The 23,358-nt window shown below is 36.5% G+C and overlaps 1 long non-coding RNA gene across 1 annotated transcript; it reads right to left on the bottom strand.

Moving 5' to 3' along the window:
• Window positions 1–22,051: 22,051 nt before the first annotated feature.
• LOC110904052 lies at window positions 22,052–23,040 on the bottom strand. The gene is made up of 2 exons (XR_002572321.2): window positions 22,358–23,040; window positions 22,052–22,216 (listed from the first exon to the last, which is right to left on the bottom strand). It is a non-coding gene; the product is annotated as an uncharacterized LOC110904052 (long non-coding RNA).
• Window positions 23,041–23,358: the final 318 nt, after the last annotated feature.

The following is a 23,358-nucleotide window of genomic DNA, read 5'->3' as shown; positions in this document are numbered from 1 at the left end:
TTTTATTTATTTTTAGTAGAAGTCCCGTTTGGGCAATTATTGTACTGTTTTAAAACAATTGGTGAGATGTTTTAATTAAGTTTTTCATTTTATTGCATGCATAAATTATGAAAATAAATGAAATATTTAAAAGGATCTGCCATTATAATTAATTGGTAAAATCTAAAGTGAACCAAGACCTAGCTTTATAAAACAAGGCCAAGATGGTAGTTCCGTAATTAGGATAAGATCCATAATTAACATCTCAATTTAGGACTATTCTGCGTTAATTACTAAAAGAATCTTAGAGGTAAAACCTAGCCTTTGTGTTATTCAAACCTGGCCAAGATGGTATAACCCACATAATAGATTCCAATTATTAACATCTAGTATGTTAATGCTCTTGGCAAACTGTGAATCAGTAAAGTCACACAGGCCATGTATAATTGGGTTAGTTTTAAATTCCCTTAAATTATTTAACCACTTCTTTGAAAGTGAAGTGCCTGTGGGCAATAATTAAATGTCCTCCGTGACTAAAGACAGTGGCAGCTTATGACTCCCTGTTAATTAATGGTAGAGAACTATGATTCGACCTAAAACACCCAGATACTGTAAAATCTTGGTTGTTAAATATCCTAAATGTCCTTGTGACTAGGCCTTATGTGCTAATAATAAAGTATTATAGGATAATAACAACATCCTAATGTTTTAATAAATTAACCTAAAATGGCAATTTAAAACCTTGGTTAATAAAACATAAAATACTATAAAGAGCCTTTAAGTGAAAATCTTGTCTATTCATTATATGTAGCGTTGAAGCTACATGACCAGATCAGAGGAAGCCAATAGCCATCCGGTTGAGAACCGTGATGATGCAAAGTTCCTAGTGACTAGTGCCGAGTTGAAAGCGATTGTGAATGAAGCGGTTGAGAAAGCCTTAGCGCGACAGTACAGTGAGTACAGTGAAACCCGCAGTAGAACCCTGTCTGCACCACATGCGAAACCAAAGAATCATTCTGAGATTCGCAACAAGCCGCCACCTACTCCTCCCAAACCTAAGAAAGATGAGGATCGTCATTCCTCAAATGAAAACAGTGTTCACCCCAAGAAGCTTGTGGTTGATGAAGCCCCACATGCTAAGGGTTGCACGTATAAGTATTTTGTGTCATGTAAACCTCGAGAGTTTACAGGAGAGAAAGGGGCAGTTGACTGTATGACATGGCTTGATGAGATTGAGACAGTGGTAGACATCAGTGGATGTGCTGAGAGGGATATGGTTAAGTTTGCATCCCAGTCTTTCAAAGGTGAGGCTCTAGCCTGGTGGGGAGCATTGATCCAGGCTTCTGGAAAAGCTACCCTGTACAGTATGTCTTGGGAGCAGTTTGTTGCTCTTATCAAGGAAAACTACTGCCCTCAGCATGAGGTTGAGCGTATTGAATCCGATTTCCTATCCTTAGTTATGAAGAACCTTGATTGCCAAGCATACCTCACCAGTTTCAACACCCTATCCAGATTGGTACCTTATCTGGTAACCCCTGAACCAAAAAGGATCGCGCGTTTTATTGGGGGTTTGGCCCCAGAGATCAAGGCCAGTGTGAAGGCCTCGCGACCTGTTACATTCCGATCTGTCACCGACTTATCTCTGTCTCTCACTCAGGATGCAGCGAGACAGAAAGCTCTAAGAAGTTCGGAATCTGACAAGAGAAAACGTGAAGATGATAATTCACGTCGATCAAATAAGAAGCATAGGGGAAACCATGACGGTAAGAAAGGCTCTGAGGCCAGAAGGAACGAGCATCGATCGGGCGATAAGCCCAAGTGTAAGACCTGTCAAAAGCACCATTTTGGGAGGTGCAGGTTTGAACAGAAATCCCAGTCTAAGATGTGTGGGATATGCAAGTCTTCTGAACACCGGACTCTTGAATGCAAGAAGTTAAAAGATGCAACTTGTTTCAGTTGCAATGAGAAAGGGCACATCAAGACCAACTGCCCAAAGAATGCCAAGAAGGCGGAAGAAGGAAAGAAGACCAATGCCAGGGTCTTTCAAATGAATGTTCAAGAGGCCATCCAGAACGATAACGTCATAACTGGTACGTTTCTCATTAATGACGTTTTCGCAAGAGTATTATTTGATTCTGGCGCAGATAAGTCTTTTGTGGATAGTAAATTCTGTGAGCTGTTAGGATTGCCTGTTAAAGCCCTTAGTGCTAAGTATGAGGTAGAGTTAGCAGATGGTACCTTAGAAATAGTCTCGACTGTGTTAGATGGATGTGCTATATCCATTAGGAACCACTCTTTCCCTCTATCCCTATTACCCTTCAAATTAGCCGGTTTCGATATAGTATTGGGTATGGATTGGTTATCGCATAACCAAGCCCAGATCGTATGCAGTAGAAGGCAAGTAATAATCAAGACTCCATCTGGTGAGTCTCTCACCATTCAGGGAGATACACGTCATGGGTTGCCTAAACAGATGTCTATGCTTAAAGCATCCCGATGTTTGAAGAATGGTTGTGTCATCTATATGGCACAGGTAACCATTGACGAGCAAAAGCCCAAGATTGAAGATATCCCCGTTATATCCGAATACCCTGAAGTCTTTCCAAGAACTGCCTGGTTTGCCACCAGACAGGCAAGTGGAATTCAAAATTGATATCGTTCCTGGAGCTGCACCTATTGCTAGAGCACCTTATAGGCTAGCACCAACGGAGATGAAGGAATTGAGAACGCAGCTAGATGATTTGCTAGCCAAAGGTTTCATTAGACCTAGCTCGTCTCCTTGGGGAGCACCGATTTTATTCGTCAAGAAGAAAGATGGTTCGATGCGTCTATGTATCGATTACCGAGAGCTCAACAAAGTTACCATTAAGAATAGGTATCCTCTACCCAGGATCGACGATCTATTCGATCAACTTCAAGGGGCAAGCTACTTCTCCAAGATCGACCTGAGATCGGGATATCATCAGTTGAAGGTTAAAGAAGAAGACGTGCACAAGACTGCGTTTAGGATTCGTTATGGCCACTACGAGTTCCTAGTAATGCCGTTCGGACTCACAAACGCACTTGTCGCATTCATGGATCTCATGAATCGCGTTTGCAAGCCTTATTTGGATAAATTTGTTATCGTCTTCATTGACGACATTCTCATTTATTCCAAGAGTAAAGCTGATCACGAGAACCACCTCCGCAGTATTCTAAAGCTGCTTCATCAAGAAAAACTGTATGCAAAGTTTTCCAAATGTGAGTTCTGGTTGAGAGAAGTCCAATTTCTTGGACATGTGGTTAGTGAGCGTGGTATTCAAGTGGATCCCGCAAAAGTTGAAGCTGTCATGAATTGGCAAGAGCCGAAGACACCTACGGAAATCCGCAGTTTCCTAGGTTTAGCTGGATACTACAGGAGATTCATCGAAAATTTCTCAAGAATTGCAGCACCTCTAACTTTGCTGACTCGCAAGAATAGCAAATTCAATTGGGGGCCTAAGCAGCAAGAGTCATTCGATACGTTGAAGCAGAAATTAAGTAACGCTCCCGTGTTGACGTTACCTGATGGGATTGATGAATTTGTAGTATATTGTGATGCATCACACACCGGGATGGGTTGTGTGTTGATGCAGAAAGGCAAGGTCATTGCCTACGCTTCGCGACAATTGAAAGTGCACGAGAAGAATTACACCACTCATGATTTGGAATTGGGTGCCGTTGTATTTGCACTAAAATTGTGGAGGCACTATTTGTATGGCACTAAATGTGTGATCTATTCTGATCACAAAAGCCTTCAGCACCTGTTCAACCAGAAAGAATTAAACATGAGGCAGCGACGTTGGATGGAAACTCTAAATGACTATGATTGTGAAATAAGATACCATCCCGGCAAGGCCAATGTAGTCGCAGATGCCCTAAGCAGGAAGGAAAGGATAAAGCCAATCAGAATCAATGCCAAAAGCATTGAGGTCAGGAATAGTCTGCATGAAAGGTTGTTAGCTGCACAGAAGGAAGCAGTGCTAGAAGCTAACTACCCTAATGAGAAGCTAGGAGTGACTGAAGAACAGTTATCCTATGGCAAAGACGGAATCCTGAGGTTGAATGGAAGAATATGGGTTCCTATTTTTGGAGGTCTTCGTGACGTCATCCTAAAGGAAGCCCACAGTTCCAAATATTCCGTCCATCCTGGAGCGGACAAGATGTATCAGGATGTAAAGGCAAATTACTGGTGGATAGGCTTGAAAAAGTCTATAGCCACCCATGTGGCTAAATGTCTGACGTGCGCTCAAGTTAAAGCTGAGCATCAGAAACCGTCAGGTTTGCTGCAACAGCCTGAGATTCCCACCTGGAAATGGGAAATGGTAACAATGGATTTCATTACCAAGTTGCCTAAAACACCGAAGGGAAATGACACTATTTGGGTGATAGTTGATCGACTGACTAAGTCAGCTCATTTCCTACCCATTAGAGAAACTTTCAGTTCTGACATGCTAGCCCAACTGTATATGGATAAGATAGTATCCCTGCATGGCGTACCAGTATCCATCATCTCTGATAGGGATACCAGATATACATCACACTTCTGGAAAAGTTTCCAAAGGTCTCTGGGTACGCAACTGAATTTTAGTACAGCCTATCATCCTCAGACGGATGGACAAAGCGAGCGTACTATTCAAACCCTGGAGGACATGCTTCGTGCATGTGTGATAGACCTAGGAGGAAGTTGGGATAGACACCTGCCTCTGATCGAGTTCTCATACAATAATAGCTACCACACCAGCATTAAGGTTGCGCCTTTTGAGGCACTATACGGTAGGAAGTGCAGAACACCCATTTGTTGGGCAGAGGTAGGAGACGTTCAAGTATCAGGACCCGAATTAGTCCTGGAGACGACTGACAAAGTTACCCAAATCACTGAGCACCTAAAAGCTGCCCGTGATAGGCAAAGAAGCTATGCCGATGGTAAGCGAAAGTCCCTCAAGTTTGAGGTTGGCGATAAGGTTTTGCTCAAGGTATCACCTTGGAAAGGGGTAATGAGATTTGGCAAGAAAGGTAAGTTAAGCCCAAGATACATTGGACCATTCGAGATCATCGAATGTGTAGGATCAGTGGCTTATAAGTTGAACTTACCAGAAGAGCTTAGTGGTATTCACAATGTGTTCCACATCTGCAATTTGAAGAAGTGTCTGGATGATGAATCGCTAGTCATACCGCATACAGATGTGCATATTGATGAAAGCTTGAAGTTTATAGAAAAACCTGTGTCGATTGAGGACCGACAGGTAAAGAAGCTTCGAAGGAAGCACGTACCCATTGTCAAGGTTAGATGGGAGGGCCGCAGAGGTCCTGATTATACGTGGGAGTTAGAATCCACGATGAAGGAGAAATACCCTCAATTGTTTCAGTAAATCTCGAGGTCGAGATTTCTTTTAAGGGGGTGAGGATGTAACACCTCGAAAATTCCTGTCCAATTGAATAAAGACACGTGTCCTCCGTGACAGACATGTCAGAAAAACCGGATTTAATAAAGAGATATGTGATAGATTTCTAATAAAAAGGGGCGTCATGTTATTTAAAATACCTCTGAACGACCCAAGGGCGACACGTTATTAAATCACCTCTGAGCGACCCAAATTTTATAAATCCCAAGATCCTTAAATCAAATGATGATCACCTCATTCGATAACCGGTTGCTCTTGAATAAATAAAGTTTTATCTTTATTAAGGGCCATGGAATTATAGGTTGTTACTACTCCCAAATTTAATAAAATTCTTATGAATAAGAATTGTTATAAGCTTGGCCAATTTCTATAAAATTCCAAGACTCATTTCTTTGAATCTCCGTCGAAATACAAGTCCTTCATTGAGTTGATATGAATGGGAACATGTAAGAAGAAGTAGGACATGCAATGGCTGGCCTTGAAGGCCCCACATCTGAAAAGAGGCAGCATGTTTCGGGTTTTTGTGGTTGCATGGTCAAGACTTAAAAGTTTGCAAAAATTTTGTCTTCTAACCATCGCTTACGGACCGCAAGGACCCAGGCTTACGGTCCGTAAGCAGGGTACCTGGGAATGTTCCGCATGGATCGGTTACGGACCGCAAAGCCCTAGGCTTACGGTCTGTAAGGTGGGCACCTGAACCATGTTTCAGTAAAGTCTGTTACGGACCGCAAATCATTACGGTCCGCAAGAGGTCCTTACGGACCGTAAGGCCTCAAGCTTACGGTCCGTAAGACCGTCGCTGGCAGTATGTTTTGGACAGCTGCCTGTCCAGCCCTTTAACCGACTTAAAACGTAAAATCCTGATTCTATGGGCTTCCTAGGCAGTATATAGACCCTTAGGGACATTTGGGTTGATCTTGTAACTACCCTAGACTTGCTTGTCAAGATCTTGGAGCTTCTAGTTCACTATATAAAGAGCTTGAAGTGTGACCATATGAACTTGCTCATTTGGAACTTTGGCTAAAAGCTCTCTGGAACTCCTCTGGTCACCAACACATTTTCTTAGGCTCTCTAATCCATCTTAGGACTCTTGTAAGTGTCCTTAACCACCTCTAATCCTTTCTAGCTTAGCTAATTAAGTAAAAGTCAAACCGTCGTAATTAAGGTTTGACTTCGTGATTAAGCATAATGTGCTTTGTCTAATCACGAATTAAAGATACCTTTAGGAAGGTAATTAAGTGGGTAACAGACCCTTAAAAGGGTGTTTCCAGATTCCCACTCTAAGCATGCTAATTGTCGAGTCAAAGCTAATTATAAAAAGTCAACAGAATGCTTAATTTCGAATTAACGCATAATTAGCAATGTAGGTTGTATGTAACCTGTTTGAACATTAATATAACTTGGTAATAAGTATAAGAACATGTTCCAACATGTTCAACTCGACAATTTTCTGTTTAGACCCGGTTCGGAACCGAAAGTCGCATAGTTTGACTTTCGCTTTGACTTTCAGTTCTGACCCGTTTTAGTTAAGATTAAAAATACCTTTGAGCTTCTTTTGAACCTATTAACATGTTAGTATATCCTCCTGTGATCATACAATGTGGTTCATTAGATATCTTGTTCATATGCATGTTTCCGTTAAATGCCCATATGTTGACCATTATGCCCGAATGTCCAAAAATTATAATCTTTGAAAATGTAAAAGGGTAGACACCTTAGTTACTGAAATATAAAGTTGTCCCCAAAATTTGACATCAGTTTGAGGTCTAGATTAAGAGTTATGCTCGTTAGCATAATTAGAAGCTTTCTAAATAATTAGCGTATTTAACGCATAACCTATCTAAACCCGAATTTTATACCAAAACTTTATACCCACTGTTATATAATAATATTTTGGGAATTTTAAAGATTTTTATTCATTTTTAGGCTGAGCATAACTAGAGATTCTAAGCTTATTTCGGCTTATGCCGGTTTTACCCTTTACGGTCATAAAATGAGTTTTACATAACCTTTTGACCCCAAACCTTTTCCTACTGATTTGTTATATTAAATATGATATTTTGAGCCTTCTGGAAATATAAAAATATCAGCTTTCCTTTTTAAACCCGGAAATGGCTCCAAATCGCCTTTTAGGCATTTTTACGACATAGTATATGTCAGAACGAGTTTATATATAAAAGGTCTAATATCTACTGATATATTTTATAAAAATATATATTATAACAGTAGACTAAAGTTGGAAACTCAGATTTTCCGTTTTTACTTTTTTTTTACCTATGTAAAATTACCAAAATGCCCTTATGAGGCATAAATGGCGTATAAAAAAAAACATTTGGGGCATATTTGGACATACCTTACTGATATTACAATATAATTGGTGTATATAATCTCAGGAAAACTTGCATATGACTTATATGGTTACTCGTTACGCACTTTCGCGTTCGGATCGGCTTATGTGACTAGTTCACGCATATTAGCCGAAACGGGTCAAACCATATCATCTAAGTCTCAAAATTCAGAATGTGTTTAGTTTACCCATATTATACAAGTATCCAAGCTTGTAGGGTCTAAATCACATTCCTTCCCGGTTTTCGCATTCCTCGCGATTAAACCATATTTATTCTTCGAAACTAACCGGTCTAAGCTTAGGCTATGTTAAAAGACCCGTTAGGATTCTAATAGGTTATTATAACCTTCGTTCCAGAATAGGAGCCCAGTAAAAGACACGTGCATTTTGAATTTGTGGTTATACTTGCTCAGGTAAATACTTTTAACTTATTTTCCCTTATACGGGCTTGGGGGTACGGTATATAAAATACCGCTTGGTCGGGCGATTGACCCCATCTCATTAGTAGTTGGGTATTATCAATGGGACCTGTTTAAAAACCTGGTGTTGTTTGTTTTTATGCCTTTGGGAGCTTAATGACCATGTCCCGGATATCCTTGGCATCATTTTTGGCCACGACCTTGACACCCGGGTGTAGGCGTACACCCGGTATTATGTCCATTATTTTTAATGTATTAACGTTGGCTTCCCGCCGCGGACTTATACCATGTGGTGTGTCATTTAACCTTAAACCCGATACGACTCGGGCGACTGAACGGTTAACAAACATGTAAATCTTTTACAAGTTTAACTCTGACTAATTATTCCCAAGTTATATAATGTTTTGTGCCTTGTGCATTTAAAACCAATTTTTAAATATTTTCAAAATGAGTCAGTTAAATTGTATTTACCAGTGCAAACTGACGTATTTTCCCCAAAAAGATTAAGTGCAGGTGCTATACGCAATAGGCTGGTTTCTCCTTAGCATCGTAGAGTCTCGCAAGCTTTTGGGATGCATATATCTGTTGAACAATTTCTTTCTTTTTCTTCGATCCGCCTGTGGATCTATTTTGACTGGTTGTGATACTTGATATTACAATTAATAGTTGAAATAAATCTATTTTCATTTGCTTCCGCTGTGCATTATAATTTGTGTTATTTGACATATGATGATATCAACTACGTCACGAAATCCCCCACCGGGCCCACCGGTGACACGTGGAAATTAGGGGTGTGACAATTTATTATTTATTTTTAGTAGTTAATATTAGTTTTTTTATTAGTAATAATATATTAGTAATAGTAGTGTTAGTATTATTTTTAGGTACTAGGGTTATTGTCAGGGGCGGGTATTGGGTAGCCTAGCCTTAGTTAGGCATGGACTGATCACCCATGCTTAAACAAGGTAGGGTTAACCAATATCCAACCATGATAATGACTAGTTAGGTGTACCATTACCTAACCTAGGATTATGTAATTGTGTCAGGACCTTGAGACATAACCCAGTATTACTAGCGGCTGTTAAGCAATTGCTAATCAGGTGAGTCATCATACTTGTCTTTTAAACTGTGATAGTATACTCGTCCATAACTGGTAATAATGAGAATGCTGCAGTATGCATGTGTCAGTAGGGGTATATGGGATCCTATTATGCTTAATGAGGTGTGTCACTCTGGGAAGGGTAATAAGGTGTTGTACCCACAGGCACTTCGTGCTTATAAGGTCCAGCGACACACACTCATACCTATGTGACGGCCATAGGGGGACACAGTTGGAGGACCAGTATGTCTCTTGTACGGTGGTTTGTGACAAGTCAAATGTGACCTATAAGGTTCAATGAGGCCCAACCTGACTATAATGTGGTCACATGCCCATATTGTGTATGCATATAATGTAAACTGTGGTCTGTCTTTATAAAAATTGTATAGTATGAGCTCACCAGTATATATCTGACGTCGTTTTGAGTATACTTATCACAGGTGAGTCATGAGGAAAGCTATAGGAACTACTTGACAGTTGTGGAGTTTTAGAAAATCAAGGAGTTCTTAGTTGCCAAAAGTTTGCAAATAAATAAAGTGTTGTACTCAGACTATTATAAGTTTTAATGAAAGTTTAGTTGTTTCCGCTGTAAGTGTATCAATTGTGCATAATCACCCGGGTTACAGGGTGAGGGTGTTACATATAAAGGTATCCTACCATACGAGGATTATATTGTTAATCACGTTAATATATCAAATATTGATAGAATTAACATATTATATTTGATAAGTAATAATAGTTTAACATAAATTAATATATGTCATTTTATGGATTGAATGGTTTTATGCCATAAGTAATATATTTGACAAAGTAAATATCATCGGACACAGCTAAGTTCGGAGTCACTAGTTGAGAGAATGATCAACAGTGACATGACCAAAAGCACTAGTTGAAAGAATGATCAACAGTGCCATGAATAGAATCGCTAGTTGAAAGAATGATCAACAGTGATATGACCAGAGTTACTAGTTGAGAGAATGATCAACAGTAACATAACCAAAAGCACTAGTTGAAAGAATGATCAACAGTGATATAATCACTATCACAGGAATCGCCTAGTGACAGATAAATTGAATAATAATACAATATAATTACTTGATAAAATTCACTATTGGACGAAAGTAAGCCAATAAAGTAATATGATTATTGTTACAATCGGAACTACCCCAGGTGACAAATACCAATTGAGTTGGATAAATATAAATAAATATAAAAAGCTTGATGCTGTAAAGTATAACAATAGTTTTCATAAAATGGAATGAATTCACCAGTAATTATTACTGATAAAAATGTTTTTAAAACACTTTTCAGGTAATTACAGTAGATTGGAGTAAAAGATGGATATGGCACTGAAAGGCATCAAGATGTGGCTTATTTTATAAATTAAGTCAACTTAAGAAATATTGTTTTTGGGTTTATCCCGTATTAAAAGCTACCTTTGTAAAACATGGAATTTATTCCATCTATTTAACTAAAATCCGGTGTTTCCAAAACTCTGATATTTTTCCTAACTCACGTTCCTGATGAAAATTCCGCTGCAACGTTTTTCAAAAATAACCACCGGTACCACTGGACTGCTCACGGCACCGATTCCGGCCAGGATGGGGTCGGGGGTCGTGACAGAAGGTGGTATCAGAGCTAAGCCACTACTTTGAGCCTATAAGTGTTGTGATAATAATATTTAAACTTAAATAAAAGAGTTAGGAGATTGCTATTAACTGGTAGCACATCTGATAACATTCAAAGGTTGAATAAGAAAAGATGCCTTAGTATAAGTTAAGCCACTTCTGAAGACGACTTTTGACGAGGTCTAGAGTGTTGACTTTTTGTTTGTTGGAGCTTCATGAAGGTGTATACAGAGGTCAGACAACAAATGCAAGTCATGTAATGGTAATAATATTATCATTTCTGAATTTTATAGTTTCAACAAAACTTGAATATAAAGAGGTCAATTTTTTACCAAGAGATTTCACATTCAAATTATATCAACAGAATTCGGGGACAAAGTGAAAGTTTTATTCTCAATAAAGACTAAAAGAACCTTTAGGATACCACTTATATATAATGGAAAAAATGATGAACAGTTTATAAAGACAAACATAGCGTCTATATATCTCTTTCTGTAGCCGATGCAAAACATGTCTTCACCAAATCAATAGACTCAGCTTCAGAAGGTGGTGTAACAACATCCTGCACAAAGAAGAAAGATAAATAATAAATTTGTAAGCCCGTAAAAAAATCAAGTCAAACATTTGTTGGTTATCCAGAAAAGGAGTGATGAGTGTGGCACCAGAACTTTGAGCACTATATCCAGCCCTCTCATATGATCCAGCAATATTGTATGTGAACACACACCCATTCCCTTAATCCTTGATGTTTTATACATTAGTACATTGTGTAACAATCCATCCCACAATTCATAGAAAAATGAGAGTTAAGTGGATCTTCATTGACTGAAGATGAAAAGGTTTGAATTAGGAGTTGCAGACTGCTAATTAGGAATGTAAATAGGCCGAGCTGCTCATGGGCTACTCGAGATCGGCTTGCTAATAGCTTAATTTGAGTCGAGCTTAAACGAGCGTGAGTAACATGCCATGGATCTCTTTTGGAACGAGTTATTATGGAAGGTGTTCTTTTTCTTTCGTCTATACTTTAATTTGAATTTCTAAGGTGAGGCATCTCATTTTGTTTATATTACAAGCTTTCAAAAGTCAAAATTTTTACTTTTCTTTTAGGATATCCATGTTTTGCAGCCGTTTTGTTATTATTTTTCTTATTCAGTACATTCGCCAATGTTGCACAAAGGGGGATTTGAATAGTGAACAAAGTTTGGAAAGGTAGAGTATTCGTAGATCGGAAAGGAGTAGCAAGTCGCTATTGGGGTTGGTTTCCATATACTCGGAATTAGAAATTGATGATTTGAAGAAACCATATGCCATATGATTTTTGGATGAAAAAGCTTTCTGGGTCATCATAGTTGATTCTTCACTTCAAATGGACCATTGTTCTGTTGTAAATGCAAATAGACATATCCTTTTTACTTTTTTTGTTGACTAAGTTAATGAAGGTTTGTCATCGGTTGGTGTGATTTGATAAGAGGCGATGGCATGTCAATTGGTGATTATTGTGTTTTTAAATGGTCTCGGAGCGAATGGAAGCTTTTGGTTGCAAAACCTCCAAAACATGGACCACACTAAAATAGCCTTTACGGAGTTTGATGTTTTCATTCATCTATTCACTTATTATTAGTATTGTATTGATTTCTTATCCTTTAAATTTTTTGAACAAGCTTTTTATGTGTAATACGTTAACTTATTTTTTAATTGTTTAAAAAAAGACCTATTTTTAATACAGAGGAATTTATAAACACGAATCATAAACAATCAATAAGTTTATAAGTCTACTCGTGATTAACTTATGAAAAATTTATGACTCCTTATAGGGAAGGTATTAATATGTCATATTATTGTATTAAGAATTAACAATGTACTAACAAAGTTTAATAAAATAATACGTCAGATTTTTAAAAAAAAGTATGCATGTTTAATAAGTAATAAAATAAAACTACCCGGCAAGCATTCCTGGGTGATAAAAGTCACTGAAATATTGGCTCTAAATTAAAGACTACAACTAGCATTATGTTTGCAATCGACTTATTCATATTTAAATAATTCAAAATATAAAAATCACATGTTTATATTATTGCTAAGATACAGATGGTTCAACATTTTAAAAAAGTGGAATATTTGCAATAATTTTGAACAAATATTTCAATGGATTAATTGATTCTATTAAATAGTAATCACAATGGATATGAGCTAAACTGAATTTATGTTTCAAGCCCATTTTTATTTTACTTTTATAAATTAGGTTATTAATCTATATGTTATACTCAGTAATACATTTATATGTTTCATTCGTTCATACAATGCTTTATATATTTCTTTTGAAATGCTACTCTTTGAGATTTTAACCAACCTAAATACTATATCAATTCATCGCTTCAAATGTGTATCCAAAGAATGGCGAGACGAGCTATCATCCTTTCATCTTGGTCTGAATCATTCTACATACGTAGAAAATTATCTGGTAATATTTTGAAAATTATATGGTAATTGTTACCATTGATAAATTGCATTGTTTGCATATACTATTAAATACGATTCACATTGTATAAATATCCTCACAAATTTTGTAAAAAAACCCTTGTAATAAAATTAATAAAATATTAATATTCTTAAAATAGAGCGACCCGTGAGTACCACGGGTTATAACCTAGTTTGATATATTTAACCAAAAATAAGTGTTTGTAATTGATGGTGAAAAAAGCTTTTAAATGTATATTTTTAAACTTAAGCCATTTAAATTTTGTGATAAATATGAATGTTTAATTCAGAAAATAAAGAAATAAGTTAATACGAAAAAACAAAAATGTAAGAAGTTCTATAAGAAAATAACATAAAGAAATTAAAGAATTTACAAAAGAAAACTTAAGAATCCGTTTGCGTTAACAGAACCAACAACTTGCCACCATTGATTTCGGCGGTCCCTGGTGTCAACGGTCCAATGCTTAAGAAGATATGGCTGGCTATATGCTATGTACATTCCCCTAGAAGCTAAAAAAATAAAGCCAAAATTAAGTTAAGTGTGGTATTTAATAAAGCCAAAATTAAGTTAAGTGTGGTATTTTTTTATAAGTTTTAATGAATAAAAATGAGAAATTTCATAATTGCATAATTTGATTTCGAAGAATATTTTCAGTTTGTCCCAACCTAATATATAATATTTATATATCAGATATGGAGAGAAACAGATGAATCATATATCAGATATGGTGGAATCTATATACTATATATAAAAATCATTTTTGAGACACTTGGCATCGTATTAGATCATGTCTTATGGATAATTATTATATTAGTTTAATCTCTTCTAATTAATTATAGATAATTCTCCTACTAAATTTTATTTAGTCTAATTATTACTTTTATATTTATCTATTACTTCAAATTCAAACTTAGTTATCTAATTTGATATTAGAGTAAATTACGATTTTGGCCCCTGTGGTTATATCACTTTTACTCTTTTAGCCCAAAAATGAATTTTTTAACATCTGAGCCATCAACGTCTTTTTTTCTAACCCCTTTGGACCTCAACGTCTTTTTTTCTAACCCTTTTGCCCCCTAAAAGTAAATGGATTGGGTTAGTGTTAGGGGGCCAAAAGGTTTAGAAAAAAAGACGTTAGGGCCCAGATGTTAAAAGATTCATTTTTTGGCTAAAAGGGTAAAAGTGATATAACCACAGGGGCCAAAATCGTAATTTACTCTTGATATTAACTATATATTTAAACGTTTTGTTTAGTTTGGTATCAAATAGATTTTACGAAACTCAAAATAAAATTAACTAATATTATTTATCATTTCTACATTTACAAGTTTTAAATAAGGGTTAAATTTATTGAGACTTCGTTACATTTGCAAGTTTTAAATAAATAGTTAAATTTATTAAGACTTCGTTAACAAATTTTACTACAATAAAATAATCTATTTATATCAATATAAATATATATCTATACTATACTATATAATAAAATATTAATCTGTGACACCTATCATTCATTGTAAGCATTTATTTTATGATTTTCTCGACTCACTTTCAAACTTATCTTATATTAATTAAATAAATAAATGAATAATGAGTTATATAAAATTCATTTATTCGACCCGTGTAATACACGAGGTTATAACCTAGTAAATGATATAAGAGAAACACATGAATCATACTAATATCAATATTCAAGTTAACAAATATTTCGTAAGGTGTAAAGTATATTTATAACCTTATCTAATTTGAAAATTATTATATTATAGACGTTATTATCACTAGGAGGAAATTATTAACATTAGGAACATTTTAGACGGATATGTTTCAAGTATGGATTTCAAATCTCAAGATATGCATATTTTGAAATTTCTATGCATTTTTGTCGCATGACATACTTTTTAAGGTTGTACCTTAAGTTTATATGACTTTGCGTTGAATAGTATATATGGGTGGAGATACAATAGGAAGTTTATTTGGCTAGGAATGATAGGAAGTGATCTTAACCATCCATTAAGTTAATCAAGGACTAAGATCAAATCAGGGAAATTGAAAGGAAGAAAAGAAGCGCGTGAGTTTGTTCAAGGGCATTCTAGTCAATCCAAGCCAATAGTTTCTCTCTCCTCCAATTCCCCCCCATTTTTTAAACGTTAATAACTCTTTCATACGACATTATTTTTTTTATAAAAATTGCACCAAAAAAACGAGCGTTTTTTTATCTTTAAAACGAGTATACTATTGCTATATTTTAAAAAAAAATTTAAAACCCAGTTGCGTAAAACGCAATAGAAAACCACCAGTTACGTAAAACGCAATGAAAAAAAAAAAACTTAAAAAATATCATTTTTCTAAAACGCAATGCACAAAAAACACAAAGAAATGACTTATTTGTAAAACGCAATGGCCAGAAAACACACAGAAATGTCTTATTTGTAAAACGCAATGGCCAGAAAACACATAAAAATGTGTTTTACCTAAAACGCAATGCACCAAAAACACAAAGAAATGACTTATTTGTAAAACGCAATGGCCAGAATACACACAGAAATGTCTTATTTGTAAAACGCAATGGCCAGAAAACATATAAAAAAGTGTTTTACCTAAAACGCAATGCACCAAAAACACAAAGAAATGTCTTATATGTAAAACGCAATGGCCAGAAAACACTTAAAAATGACTCATTCTAAAACGCAATGGACTGAAAACACCTAAAAAATGTGTTTTACCTAAATGAGCCAATTTATGGAAAATTAATTTTTCTGATGCGTTTTTAGTACAGCTCAACCCCAGCCAGGGGCTCTGCCCCTTGGACCCCGCTACCGGGAGCTGCCGCCCCCGGACCCCCGCAAAGATCGTAAAACGCAATGACTAAATCAAAAACCCAGATCATGAAAATGAAATTAAAGAATTTCTTACATGGATCGAAGCCGATTTCTTCATCAATTGACAAAATTTGAATGATAGAAACACTTATCAACGCTCGAATCGAACGAATCGAGTGATTATCTCCAAAATCATCGGAAAAAACGAGATTTTTTTAGGAAATTAAACTGGGTTTTCTTCAAAAAAAGCTGAAGAACACGTTGATCGGGTTCTGAATCATTGATTGGTGATGAAAATCGCACTATAATGTAGTGATTATTGAGATAGAAAGTGAAGAAATAGTTGAAGATGGTGGGTTTTGAAAATGGTGGGTTTTTGAATTTACTGGGTTTTGAAAAAGGAAGAAGAAGGAGTTTGATTGACTAAAATACCCTTTCTTTTTATTTTAAAATTTGCCACATGTCATAATCCTATGGCTTCCTATCCTTCCTAGCGAAAATTAACTTCCTATTTGATCTTTTCCCTAGTATATATTAGTATTAGTATCCATTATATATTAGTTGTTTTGTTTTGTTATGTTATGTTATACAGACTTTATATACTTTGGATTTTTAACTTTTAGTTTGGCTATGATAAGAATTACTTGCTTTGAACTCGTTAATGTATTATTGCATGATCGCTACTTAAAAGAATCTAATTAGACACTTGTTTCAAAGATTGTGTATTTTGTACTTATATGTTTTCGACTTTGTATTGCAATCTAATTTGACACTCAAAACTAACATTCCTTACCTATGGAGATACCACATATAGGCATATCATTGTAGCATAGGTGACATGACATTATTCGTAGCACTGTGAGCACTCCACACCTCCTTTAAATATGTGCTCGGACAAGTAGTTGGCTTTTTTGAGTGATAGTGTAAGGATTGATGATACTTGTTGGGATACATGTGTGTATTATTGTGAATGATTATAAGAGCACCTACTACATGGAAATTTCATAAAGTGTTATCTTAGCGTCAAATCAGATTTCCAATCTTTCCTAAAATAAACCCTCACTTTTTCCACAATATACAAATGTGTCTGTGTGAAGGGTCCCACAAACCCTCCATCTAGACTTCCTTGGACAAGTCCGTGTTCTACCCACAAACCTCCTTCACACTGTGCAAACCTCCACAGATCCACCACCTCTTTCAGTCACGTCATCTGGACCTGAGCAAAAAAAAACCCACATTGTGGGTGCTCTAAGTTCCCACAACCTATCATACAAAATTATAGACATCATACGAGATTGTATAAGGGCTGGCGGATTATTTTCTCTGTCTTTGATATGTTATATTTTCTAATATATATTCCAAAATATAACATCCTGACCTTATTTTATTGTTCCTTTACCATGTTATTGTAATATCTTAAACAAATGTTTCTTTTTTTAGAAAGTTAACTTTATAAACCATACACCGGCTAGCAAAACACTAACCCAAGAAGGAAACAAAACACTGTTGGTGCATATATTGTATAGAATAGTGTGAAATCTGGTACGAACTGAATGTTTTGTGATGTAACAGTTCCTTCGTACGAAGGGAGTCTCTTCGTACGAACGGACACATGAGCCGATTCGTACGGAGCCACAAGACACACCCGGTTTGTACGAGGGCACTAGGTGTAGCTTCGTACGAAGGCAGCTTTCCTATATATATGGGTGTTGGGGTCTTGTGTTGGACAAGCTTTTGGTTCCCTGAGGGGAGATGTTGTCCAACTGGTTTCACGGGTATGTAACTTCTAAACATTAATAGAAACCATATTAAATTGACTTGTTCGGTGTTGATTTCTACTTCTACTCCTTTCTTATCAATAATACTTAACCGAACCGGTTATCTCGGGACCAAAACTCCGTCAAACCTGCCGGATCCTAGACTCTCAATTGGTATCAGAGCTACGGTACCGATTCAATCGATCTAACAGTTGATTAAATCACCTACGCTCATAAGTTTTGGAGTTTTTGGAGGTTTTGACATAAAACATCAAACAAACATCAAATTGAAGGTCAATTCACGGATGGAATTTGAAATTGAAGACAACATTGTGTTCGTGATTGATTTTGCGCACAATCCTGTGAAGTTTCATCATGAAACTTGCAGAAATAAAGATTCTGGATCGAAAAATGTGTTCGCGAGTGTTCTTGAGGAATCAGCCTCTCTGGTACGAACGCACAGCTTCGTACGAACCGGCATTCCAGGTTCACTCATGTCACAGCTTCGTACGAAGGGACCAGGTTCGTATGAAGCGACCAGATTTATACGAAGCGACTAGCTTCGTACGAAGGGGCTAGCTTTGTATGAACCGGCAGACTAGCTTAGTACGAACAGGATCTTAGCAGCTTCGTACGAAGGGACCATGGTACAAAATGTCAAAATTGATCTAGAACAAATGCCTAAAAAAGTCATTTTTTGATCGCAATGACGAGGTGAGTCTCCAGAAAAAATTTGGTGATTGAAATTTTTTTTGAGTTTTTAGCGACCAACCTGGGTTGTTCGGGGTCACCGTCAGGGCTTCAGCGAACAGATTGAAGATGTCAAGATGCCTGATTGAAGTTGCAAAATATTGAAAACACGACTCAAGGTTTTCGATGAGACGATTCGACAGTGACGGCCAATGGGGCATCTGTTGGTGAATATATTGTATGTCCGCCACTATGCGAATAGGCTAGATAGAGCGTGTGTTAAATATTGTATAGAATATTGTGAAATCTGGTACGAACTGAAGGTTTTGTGATGTAACAGTTCCTTCGTACGAAGGGAGTCCCTTCGTACGAACGGACACATGAGCCGGTTCGTACCGAGCCACAAGACACACCCGATTCGTACAAAGGCACTAGGTGTAGCTTCGTACGAAGGCAACTTGCCGATATATATATGGGTGTTGGGGTCTTGTGTTGGACAAGCTTTTGGTTCCCTGAGGGGAGATGCTGTCCAACTGGTTTCACGAGTATGTAACTTTTAAACATTAATAGAAACCAGATTAAATTGACGTGTTCGGTGTCGATTTCTACTTCTACTCTTTTCTTATCAATAATACTTCACCGAACCGATTATCTCGGGACCAAAACTCCGTCAAACATGCCGGATCCTGGACTCTTAAACACTTACAAGAAAAGGAGCGCGTTTTTCAATCACTCAATCCACCCAACTTTAAATCTACTATCATGACTAGAATATTGAAGAAAAGACAATTAAATAATGGAATCAATGATCAAATCCTTATTTCCGTTGTGACGGCCATATATAGTTGCGAACTCTCCAAATACTCATTCAATAATTGCTTGGTTGGGGTCAAGTTCTTATATACACCATCATATATTGTACGTTAAACGTCTAGAAATTAAATTACGGATAACTCATCTTAGGCCACTTAGTATACTCTAACATCCATAGATGTTAATCCTAGTTGGCATCCGTTAACACTTGTTAAATCGATCCTAAAGGGTGTTAAGTGAGATTAAAAACTTCACATATTAAGAAGTTAACTAGGAGAGAGAGGGAGAGAATCAAGCATTACAAAATTACAGACACACAACATGCTATATATATATATATATATATATATATATAGGGGATCGCTAAAATGAAAACCACCTCTAGTTGTAAAAACCATGAGAACCACTTTATGGCCCTTAGATCAACTAGATGGATGGATGTGATTAAAAGTAGTTAATATTAATATTAAAACTTTTTTGTCTTATTATGTCTTTAATATTATAATACAAAAGGGTATTTAAGTAAAATAACTCTATTTTGTCTTTTTATATATATTAATTTTAAATTACCTTTTTTGTTCTATTCATTAATTACTTTTTATTACTTTTATTTTTTAAACAAAATTTCTTTGTTAAAAACATTTTTAAATTCAGATTTTTTTTAAAAGATTTTTATACTTTTAACAATTTAAGTTTTACGTTAAACTTTTTACGTTTTTTTGACGCGCCGTTTTTAATGCCGTTTTTTAACCGGCCGTTTTTTTACGCGCCGTTTTTCAAGCGTAACGCGCCGTTTTAACGCTGTTTTTAAACGCCGTTTTTTAACGCGCCGTTTTTAACGCCGTTTTTTACGCGCCGTTTTTCACGCGCCGTTTTTTACGCGCCGTTTTTTTACGCGCCGTTTTTTAACGCGCCGTTTTTAACGCACAGATTTTTTAACGCGCCGTTTTTTAACGTCGTTTTTTAACGCGCCGTTTTTAACGCGCCATTTTTTAACGCGCCGTTCTCAATCGGCGTTTTAACGCGCCGTTTTTAACGCACCGACTTTTTAACGCGCCGTTTTTTAACGCCGTTTTTTAACGCGCCGTTCTCTATCGGCGTTTTTAACGCGTCATTTTTTTAACGCGCCGTTCTCAATCGGCGTTTTTAACGCACCGGTTTTTTAACGCGCCGTTTTTTAACGCGCCGTTTTTAACGCCGTTTTTTACGCGCCGTTTTTCACGCGTCGTTTTAACGCGCCGTTTTAACGCGCCGTTGTTTAAAGCGTCGTTTTTCTCAATCGGCGTTTTTTTAACGCGCCGTTTTTTAACGTCGTTTTTTACGCGCCGTTTTTACGTGCCGTTTTAACGCACCGTTTTTAAGTCGTTTTTTTAACGCGCGGTTTTTTACACGTTTTTTACACGTTTTTTACGCGCCGTTTTTTCCCAATTTTTTAACGCGCCAAATTTTTTACACGCTTTTTACACGCCGTTTTAACGCGCCGTTTTTCCGAAGTTTTTTAACGCGCAGTTTTTTTACGCGTTTTTACGCGCCGTTTTTTCAAGCGTCGTTTTTTTAGAACGCGCCGTTTCTCCACGTTTTTTAATGCGTCGTTTTTTTACACGCCGTTTTAAACGCACCGTTTTTTTTCACTTTTTTTAACGCGCCCCTTTTTGTACACTTTTTACGTTTTGCGTTAAAAATTTAAACTTTTTACGTTTTACGTAAAAGTTTTTACGTTTTACGTTAAACTTTTTACGTTTTACGTAGACTTTTTACGTTTTACGTAAAACTTTTTACGGTTTACGTAAAACTTTTTACGTTTTACGTAAAACTTTTTACATATTACATTAAAAATTTAAACTTTTTACGTTTTACGTAAAAGTTTTTACATTTTACGTTAAAAATTTCACGTTTTACGTTAAAAATTTCACGTTTTACGTTAAACTTTTCACGTTTTACGTAAAACTTTTTACGTTTTACGTAAAACTTTTTACGTTTTACGAAAAAGTTTACGTAAAACTTACGAAAAAAATTTACGAAAAACTTTACGTAAAACTTACGAAAATTTTTTTACGTTTTACGTAAAACTTACGAAAAAATTTACGTAACACTTTTTACGCTTCACGTTTTTACGTTTTACGATGAAAAGTTTACGGTTTACGTTAACAAGTTTACGGTTTAATTTTTTTTACAAAAACGTTTTTACGGGATAAAAGTTTTTACCTCAAATTTTTACGTTTTACGTTTTATGTTTTAAGTTTTACGTTTTTACGTTTTACGTTTTACGTTTTAGGTTTTACATTTTTACATTTTTTAGTTTTACGTTTTTACGTTTTACGTTTTACCTTTACGTTTTTACATTTTTACGTTTCTACGTTTCTATGTTTTTACGTTTTACGTTTTTACGAATTACGTTTTACCTTTTACCTTTTATCTTTTACGTTTTTACGTTTTACGTTTTACGTTTTTACGTTTTTAAATTTTTACGTTTTACCGTTTACCTTTTTCGTTTTACATTTTTACGCTACATTCTACCAACTCAACTTTTTACACTACAAAAAACAAGCTTCGCCACTGCATTCTACCAACTACATTCTACCAACTCAACTTTTTAAAAAAAAATAAAAAAAAACAAGCATATCCAATAGATGTTGGTCCATCATTTCAAAACTTAGAAAATAGCCTTGTAAAAACTCCAACATACCAACAAACGTACTTTAATTTCAAAAAACCACCACCGTATATCACCATTGCACATGGATGCTCAATTAAATGAATAATCTTCTACAAAACAACAATAACAATTTTTGAGAAATTTGTGAGAAATAAGAAATTCAAAAATAAACCTACAATCAATTTACCCAAATCATCAGTGGCAAAATCTAAAAAAGAGGGAGCAAGTTATTGAGTTTTGTGTTGTCTGACCAGAAAAATCGTTGAGTCCCGACGGTCCGCCGCTGCCGTCGGAACCACCACCGATAATCCTCGAACCGAGCATCAACCGTTGCCAAGCCAGTCACCATCGTCATCTTTATTTCACCATTGCTGGCCCGAACTGCTCGACCACCACTGCGCCGCCGCCGCTGCTTTGACGTCACCCACCGGCCACCACAGATAAAGCAGTCGTTATTCCGCCGTCGCTGCTTCGACGTCACCCACCGGCCACCACAGATATTCCGCCGTCGCTGCTTCGACGTGCACCACCGCCGCGGCCACTCTCTCCAACTCAGCTTTCTCTCTCCACGGTTCCTCTCTCTCTCTCTCTACACTGTGTTTTCGCCGCCGTACGCCACCACCAGATGGTGGTGGCCGGTCGTTTACTTGAGGAAGAAGGGAGTCGTGAGGTGGGTTTACGAAAGGAGGTGTGTAGAGGAGGTTTAGGTGGGTGTTGTTTGTCGGAGGTTTCATCGCTGGCACCTCCCTGTTGTTCGAAGATCTTGAAATCATTTTCCAAAGGTTGATTTTGGAGAGTTTCTAACAAAAGGAATTGATCGATTATGACTAATTTTATAAAGCTTGATTTTGGGGAGTTTGTAACAGAGGAGTTGATTTTGGAGATGAGGGAAACGAGATGTAAAGGGGGAGATGAGAGAGGAGAGAGTAAATAGGAGATGAGAGAGGAGAGAGTATTTAAAAAGTTACTGACTTTAAATGAGGAGAGAGATGAGAGATTTGACATTTGGGGTAAATGACTAAAATACTCCTTTTCTTGATTGGTTGAGAGTGGTTCTCACGGTTCTTACAACTGGGGATGGTTTCTATTTTAGCGGCTCCCTATATATATATATTTTAATTAATTTAAGCGGCGTTAACGGGGGTTAAACCATTTCCTTGTTGTGAGGTGAAGTGAAAGAGGGTCAAGTAGGTGATGTGACGCCTACGTATAGTTAAGAGGCATGAAAGTATACCACATAGCCTTATATTCA

The sequence above is a fragment of the Helianthus annuus genome, chromosome 14, assembly GCF_002127325.2.
Source record: "Helianthus annuus cultivar XRQ/B chromosome 14, HanXRQr2.0-SUNRISE, whole genome shotgun sequence".
Lineage (NCBI taxonomy): Eukaryota > Viridiplantae > Streptophyta > Magnoliopsida > Asterales > Asteraceae > Helianthus > Helianthus annuus.
Note: the sequence above shows the minus strand (reverse complement) of the source record. Positions and strands in the feature narration are given on the sequence as shown.